This window comes from Lupinus angustifolius, chromosome LG11 (genome assembly GCF_001865875.1).
Source record: "Lupinus angustifolius cultivar Tanjil chromosome LG11, LupAngTanjil_v1.0, whole genome shotgun sequence".
NCBI lineage: Eukaryota > Viridiplantae > Streptophyta > Magnoliopsida > Fabales > Fabaceae > Lupinus > Lupinus angustifolius.
This window is the reverse complement of record NC_032019.1, coordinates 13,291,418-13,299,678: the sequence shown is the minus strand read 5'-3', so window position 1 is coordinate 13,299,678 and position 8,261 is coordinate 13,291,418.

Below are 8,261 nucleotides of genomic sequence, written 5' to 3'. Positions count from 1 at the left end.
TAAGCCCAATTACCCTAGCCTTTTGGATTTTTGATATCCAGGTTCGGGAGTCGGTTACAAGGTAGGGAAGGTATTAGCACCCTACCCGCCCGCCTTAAGCGGTACCCTTCATTAAAAAATATGACTTTATTAATATTATTATTATTAAATTTTCGGATTAATTAATCAATTATTAAGAAGGAAAAATAATTATTTTTATTATTGAGCCTGACAATATTGACTTTGGTCCTACGTACCCCTATTAAGGGGATCAAGGCTTACATAGTTCTTTAATTAGAAATTGGTTTGTTGGTTGAGTGTATTTTAATTAAAGGAAATGTACTTCTAGTCAAAGAAAGTGTATTTTTTAAGTGTTGTTTATTATTGAAAAATAGTTTTTATTTGGTTATTTTAGAAATGGAATAAATTAATTTTTGAGATTTAATCGATTGAAAAGAAATGGCGTAGCGCGACCTTTCGAAGATGATATGAGAAGAAAGAGACCTCAAGGGCGACCTTTTCTCCATCTTTGATTAAATCTCAACATTAATTTATTTTTTGAAAGGTACTTTATAGGTATGTTTATTTAAAAATGTTAAATTTTCAAAGGTATGGTTTAAAACCTTAATATATATATAATAAAACATTTATAGATTATTTACATGACTAGGATACTACTTAATTTAATTGAAAAATACATTAAAGTGATTTATTTTACATTTTAAATGTTTATTAAATTATTTTTAGGAGATTATTATTCTTTATTAACAAATGCTGGATAATTACAAAATAATAATATGGTAAAATTGATAAAAACAGAATATTAATTACCCATAAAATAATGATATACTAGTTATTTTTATGCTTACTCATTATCCCTAAAGTTCTAGTATTTAATATTTTTTACATTGCTAAAATAAGTATATTAATCAATGAATTATTAGTTCATAAAAATCATTTTTATATTTTAATAATGGGATCATAAACAAATATCATGTAAAATAATTAAATGATAAGAAAAAACTAAAACTATACCTGCTTGCAAAGAAGGAGTGCCTTTTATTTAACACTGGAAGGGATTTAATCCTGTGCAGTGGTTGGAAAGGAGCCTGACACGTGTCAGATGCGGATTGGAGGAGATTGAGGAGTCTACCACGCCTGGCCACGTGGCGCATGTGGACTGACTGTCTTGGAGGTTGCACGGGAGCGTCTGGTGTACCTGTCCACAGCGATCCCGTGTTCTTCACGGGGGAACGATTCTGTGTGTCGCGGTGCAGTGAGATCGTGGTGTGTTTTCGCTTTATGATTAGACGTAGTTCTGGGTCAACGTGATGGAGGAAAAGTACGTAGATCCAAGGGCAGTGATGGCGTGACGCAGTTAGTGCACAACGCTATGGTAGGCGTGGTTGCACTGAATCACTTTGAATAAAAAGGGCTTCTCTCTCACACAGTAGCTATATGGCTATTTTGTTTGCAGAGTAATTCTTTTCTCACTGATTCTTTTTGAACGCCGTAAAAGTGATGAAGAAGAAAAATCTTTTTTACCCTAACCCCTATTTATAATGAAATTAATTAACCCTAATCCCTTAAATTTTGATTAACAGAAGCCTAGTTTTTTGGGCCCAATAACACTACTTTTATGGGATTTAAACCACCAACTAAGTCAGATTTTAACTTACTATTTATCCATTATTTTGAAAAATCTAATTAAAACATAATTAAATTATATTTTAATTACTTTTATATTCTATAAATTTCGAAACAATAAATAAATAATTATCTGAGTAGGCTTTAATTTTATAAAATTATATTTTCCAAAAATAAAATATAAAAAATTATTTTTTTGTTTATTTGATATTTAAAAGTGATTTTTAAGAACATTTCTCTTATTTCTATTTTAAAATTCGAATTTTATTACAAAAAAAAATATTCTTAATTATTCTTTACTTATTTTATAATAAAATTAAAAAAATGAAAAAAAAAATAATGATACAATATTATTTTTATCTCTTTTTCTTTGAAAAATGATTATGGGCTTTTTAGGGTCTATTTTAATTTAATTCTTTTTAGTTACTTTTATTATTTTGAATTTCCGGTTAACCCAATCACTTAGATATAGGAACCTTAGCATTATCATTTGTTATATTTTCGGTTAACTCAATTACTTAGATTTAGGGACCTTCGCAACCTAAATTTAAAATCATTGCTTATGATTTTAATTATTATTTATTAACCGAAATTAAGAAATTTTTTTTATTATTTGTAATTGAAACATTCTGGGCTTTTTTCTGGGCCGGACAAAATTTGAGCGTTCACAGCTGTCCCTCTTTACTTGTTACTTACTTGATAGCGAACAAATCAAGATTTGAACGACATCATGGTAAGTAACCGGTAAAGAAATGAACGCTATTTTTGTTAAGGCTCAGAAAAATGCCATTGTGAAGATCTCGAATTTTGATGAAGCATATCAATGCCTTGTTGATGAGCCAGGGATTTGTTAAGGCAATTCTCGTGTTGGCCGTCATGGACCAGGGATTTGCTGAGGCACCCGTGCTGCCAACTATTCAGGGATTTGCTGAGGCACCCGTGTTGCCGAAAGATTTAGGGATTTGTTGAGGCACCCGTGTTGCCCGATGATTTAGGGATTTGTTGAGGCACCCGTGTTGCCAGACGATTTAGGGAATGCACAATTTGAATGCATGAATGTAATATTTATGTAAAAGGGTTATATGCGATGGTTGGTTTGTGAAGCATGAGGTTTATGTCGGAGTTCGTTTATAGATATGATTGTGCTTTGAATGATATGATTATGCATGCTTGTTTATGCTTATTGGAAAGCCATATAATGCTTCTACAACACCCCTAAACATTATATCCGCTGACATTTGGTAAGAAATCGGGATCTTGCTTTTGTCGAGGTTCGTGTTTGTGTCCCCCTTTCACGCTTTTTAAGCACCATGCATCAGGACAGACTGAAAATTGTGATCAATCTTTTTGTAAGTTGTATATTTTTGTTTATTGGAAAATGATTTGCATACTAAAAGATACAGAAGCATATATATATATATATATATATAAAAAACCAAATTTATTCGTCTCCTTTTAGCTTTCTGAAAATGAAGGTCATACAAGCTCGTCTTAAGCCAAAACCCGGACCCAAACCTTATGACTAATTCCGAGATTTCCTCAATTTGAGGGAATATATATTTTAACCAAAATTTGCCCCAGTTTCCGGTCTTTCTATTGGTTCCTCTAGAGGAGACTGATGTTATTTGATGGATTTCTTGAGCCATTCATTATCTCCCATCTCTATAACTCTGATGTTGGCTTCTTCAAAGGAGATTGTGTTACTTGATGTATTCTCTTGAACCAACCAAAATTCTGCCCCAGTTTCTGGCGATGTCTGATTGACATACTATGCTTTGAGACATACTATGCTTTGAGAGATACTATGCTTTGAGATATACTTCCAACCAAAATTGTGTTATATTTTTATTTTATTCATGCGAGGATCACAATATGTAAAAGTTTTGAAAAAGATATGCACCAACTTATTCGGATTCAGTTTATTTTATGCCCTGGTGTGTACCTCAGACGTTCGACCCTCAACAAGGACTTTTAAAGATTGTAACGTGGCTTGGCTAGTGACTAACAAAGAATAGATACATGGCTCAAATAATGTGTTTCCCATCCCACATTCCTCCATAACCTCCATAATCCTATTTCCAATTCTTCTCTAGAGCCTAACTTTAGATGGGATGTTTATTTCTACCATCTTCATTAACTTTCCGTAAGATTTCTCTTTTGAGCTTTTGTTTGTATGTACCCTAACTTTTCTTAGGAGTTTATTTAAACTCCTAGCGGGCTTTTATTTTTATACTATAATCCTTTCTTTTGGGCTCTGTAAATGTTCATTGGAAAACTACCCTTTCCCTAGGTTCACAATATTTTTAAGATGTTTATTTCTCGAATGAACTTCTTTCATATCGTCTTGGCTCAAAGGGGTGACTAGGGATATCTTCTTAGTGTTTCGGAATATCAAGAACGCCTTGTTTCATCAAGACGACCTGTCTGAGGTTTACACCATGCGAGTTTTGTTTACATCATTCTCCCTCGTGCAAAAAGGTAAATAAAAATATTGCGATCGATGCATGAATGTTCTTTTTTCTTTTTCTTCTTTTTTTCTTTCTTCTTTTTTGTTTTTTGTTTTTATTTTGGAAGTACCCTCTAGGCATAATATTTCTTTACTACATCTGAATTTATGGTGAGATGCAGATCTTCCCCATCCATGTCTGTTAGGATTAGGGCCCCGCCAGAAAAAGCTTTCTTGATTACGTAGGGACCCTCATAATTTGGAGCCCACTTTCCTCGGCTGTCCTTCTGGATTGGCAAGATCTTCCTTAGCACCAAATCTCCTTCCCTGAACTGGCATGGTCGGACCTTCTTTGCATATGCCTTCATCATTCTTTTTTGGTACAATTGTCTATGACAAATTGCAGTTAGCCTTCGACCATCTATTATATTCAATTGATCTTGTCTAGCTTGAACCCATTCTGACTCTTTCAGACCAGCCTCTGCTAATAGTCTTAGAGATGAGATTTCTACCTCAAGTGGAAGAACAACTTCCATACCATAAACCAAGGAGTATGGAGTAGCCCTCGTAGAAGTGAAAGTGCGGACTGAAGTACGATAACCATGTAGGGCGAATGGTAGCATTTCGTGCCAATCCTTGTAAGTCACAACCATCTTCTGGACTATCTTCTTGATATTCTTATTGGCTGCTTCCACGGCTCCATTCATTTTGGGTCTGTATGGCGAGGATGTATGATGTTTTATTTTGAATTTCTCGCACATCTCGGTCATCATTTTGTTGTTCAGGTTGGTCGCATTATCAGTGATGATCTGGCCTGGTAACCCATATCGACATACTAAATCTCTTTCGATGAACCTGAGGACTACCTTCCGGGTCACACTAGTATAAGAGTTTGCTTCTACCCACTTGGTGAAGTAATCTATGGCAACTAGGATGAATCGATGTCCATTAGAAGCTTTTGGTTCTATAGGACCGATGACATCCATTCCCCACATAGAAAATGGCCAAGGTGACGTTAAGACATTCAAAGGATTCGGAGGCGCATTGATGTTATCCGCATATATTTGGCACTTGCGGCATTTCTTCACATGATTGCAACAGTCAGTCTCCATTGTCAACCAGAAATAACCCGCTCTCATGATTTTCTTAGCCATAGCATGTCCATTCGCATGGGTTCCGAAAGTTCCCTCATGCATTTCTTCCACCATTTTTTGAGCTTCCTTTGCTTCCAGACATCGGAGAAATAACATATCATGATTCCTTTTGTAAACGACATTCACACTCAAAAAGAAGTTTGTGGCTAGTCTTCTGAGTGTTCTTTTGTCATTTTCTGAAGCATTGGGAGGGTAAGCTTGATTTCTCAAGTACTCTCTTATGTCATGATACCATGGTTTTCCATCGGGTTCTTCTTCGACAACATTATAATAAGCAGGTTCAGTATTGTCTCTTATCTGAAAGAGTAGTAAGCTATCCCCACCAACATGGAACATTGAGGATAAAGTTGCCAATGCATCAGCCAACCTATTGTCTTCTCTAGGGATGTGACAGAAATCTACTTGGTCGAACTGGTTACTACAATGATATTAGCTATTTATTTAAGGGGTTATAATATAAGTTATCTAATCATGATAACCCATATATCTTCTAGAAACTCCTACAAGCTTGATCAATGGATGCCTCAGTTGACCTGTAGGGGATAATGGGAATCCTATTTGTTCACACATTCAAAACTGTTATCATCACTAATCATTTTTCCCTTTTCCGATCAAGGATTAGAAATCATGTTGTACAATGAGGAACTCTAAGATTTGGTTGAGGAAGATCATTATACAGTTAAGGCAGACAAAAAAGATCTAGATGTAGATATGCGTTTGTATTCATATTGTATTATGTTAGAATCATCAAATCTAATATCTTTAAAGAATTAGTATTTCCCTAGTCAAAGATTCTTAAAATGCTTGTACATTACCCAAGTTATCCCACTAAGTCTTGTAGTAAATATTTTTTTAAATATAACATTCCACGAATATTATATAAGTTGGGTGTAAATGGATCCCATTATATATATATATATATATATATATATATATATATATATTTATATTTATATATAGATATATGTGGTCCAGAACAGTTCCTCAAAAATGACCTTGAGTAACATTTGAATGTATTATTTTAAGGAAGAAAATCATGTAAATTATGAGTAGAATATAATCGAGGTGTACATGCTCACTTATCAGAAATCTAACAATTTATAGATATTGGATACTCTAACTTCAATTTTGTTAAATGTCAAGACAACAAATGCTTCACATCTTGTTATATTTTTATGTTGGCTAGCTTGTTTTGACAATAGCTACACATTTCTTTACTAAAACAATAGGTGTTCTAAAAGCTCAAATTTTATTGACATCAAGTTTCTCATTAAGAAAGGAAGTTTTCAAAAATAATGAGATTTCCAAAGAACATATACACACAAATTTTATGCTAGACGATCCATTAACTAAGGGTCTGATACCTAAGGTCTTTTCATAAGCATGTTGCCCATATGGTAATTGTTCTTTAGGATACCTTAGTTTAGTTGGATTCTATTTGTTTTATATTTCACTTTAGACATCTTATATTAGTTTTTGTAGAATAAAGTTGGTGATTTATTTTTCTATATTGTACTTTGCTTATGAAACTATGTTGTTATATTTATAGTTCATGGATTGATCTCACTAAAGAATAAAGAAAGACTAGTTACAAATAAACTTGTTTCAAATCATATTGCATGAAACTTCCATCCCAATCATCCATATTTGATCTATGTCATTGAGTAAATTAATAAAATGATCATTGTGGTCGAGTCATGCTTGATTGTGTTGAAGGTCACGATGGTTCTATTGTTGATATATAAGATGGACGAAATTGTTTAAACGGGAACTCTAAATATAAAAAGTATACAGTTTTGTGCCAAAGGAATTTGTGACATTAATTTTTCGAGAAAATATGAAGCCCGAGTGGAAAATTTCTAGAAATTTATGATTTCTAATTAATTTTGGGCATCATATATTTACTACAATTATATTAACTATTTATTTAAGTGGTTACAATATAAGTCGTTTAATCATGATAACCCATATGACTTCTAGAAACTCATACAAGCTTGATCAATGGATACCTATGTTGACCTGTAGGGGATGAGGATAATCCTATTTATTCACACATTCAAACCAGTTATGATCCTCAATATACCAAATTACAAAGCATTTTTCCCTTTTCCAATCAGGAAGATCATTATACTAATACATTTAAGGCATACAAAAGAAAGACTTATCTCCAGATATGCATTTGTATTCATATTGAATTATGCTAGAATCATCAAATCTAAGATCTTTAAAGAATTAGTATATCCCTAGTTAAAGATTCTAACAATGCATCTACATTACCCAAGTTATCCCATTAAGTCTTGTAGTAAATATTTTTAAATATAACGTTCCACAAATATTATTTAAATTGGGTGTAAATGGATCATTCCTTATATATATATGAGGAGAGATCTGTTTACACCAAAGTTAAGTTACACTCAATCTCAGTTATTCATTATCTTAGATACAATGGACCTAGTGGGTGAATCTTAAAAATTATTTAAGATTTCTCTTTTTCTCTCTAATCACTTATTGCACTCACTCATTTGATTTGTTGGATCTAAAAAATGAATGGTTGAAATTGAATGTAATTAGTATGACTTAACTTGAGTATAAATAGATCCCTCATATATATATTATATCATATCAGAATCATGGCCAACCCGCAAATCACAACAAAAGGAAATCCTAATAGATATGTATCCAATTATCTAGATTGCCAAACCATATTATCCTAAAGTAGAAGATAAAAATAATTGCAATAAAATGATTAGGACTACATAACGACTTAATCTAAAATTTGTTATATCTATATATGGAACCTGAATCACAATAACATTAATATAAGAAAATATATAGATAATTATATATGAATTAAATACCTTGATGTTAGGTATCAGTGGCTAAAATACACCTAGAAGGGGGTTGAATAGGTGTAGCGGTCAGAGTATCCGCTTTCCGCAAACAACAATTAATGCTGAAATAACCCCAGATTAATCGATTAACAGAGAAGAAAATAGATTAATTGATTAATGCAATCAACTTAATCGATTAAAATA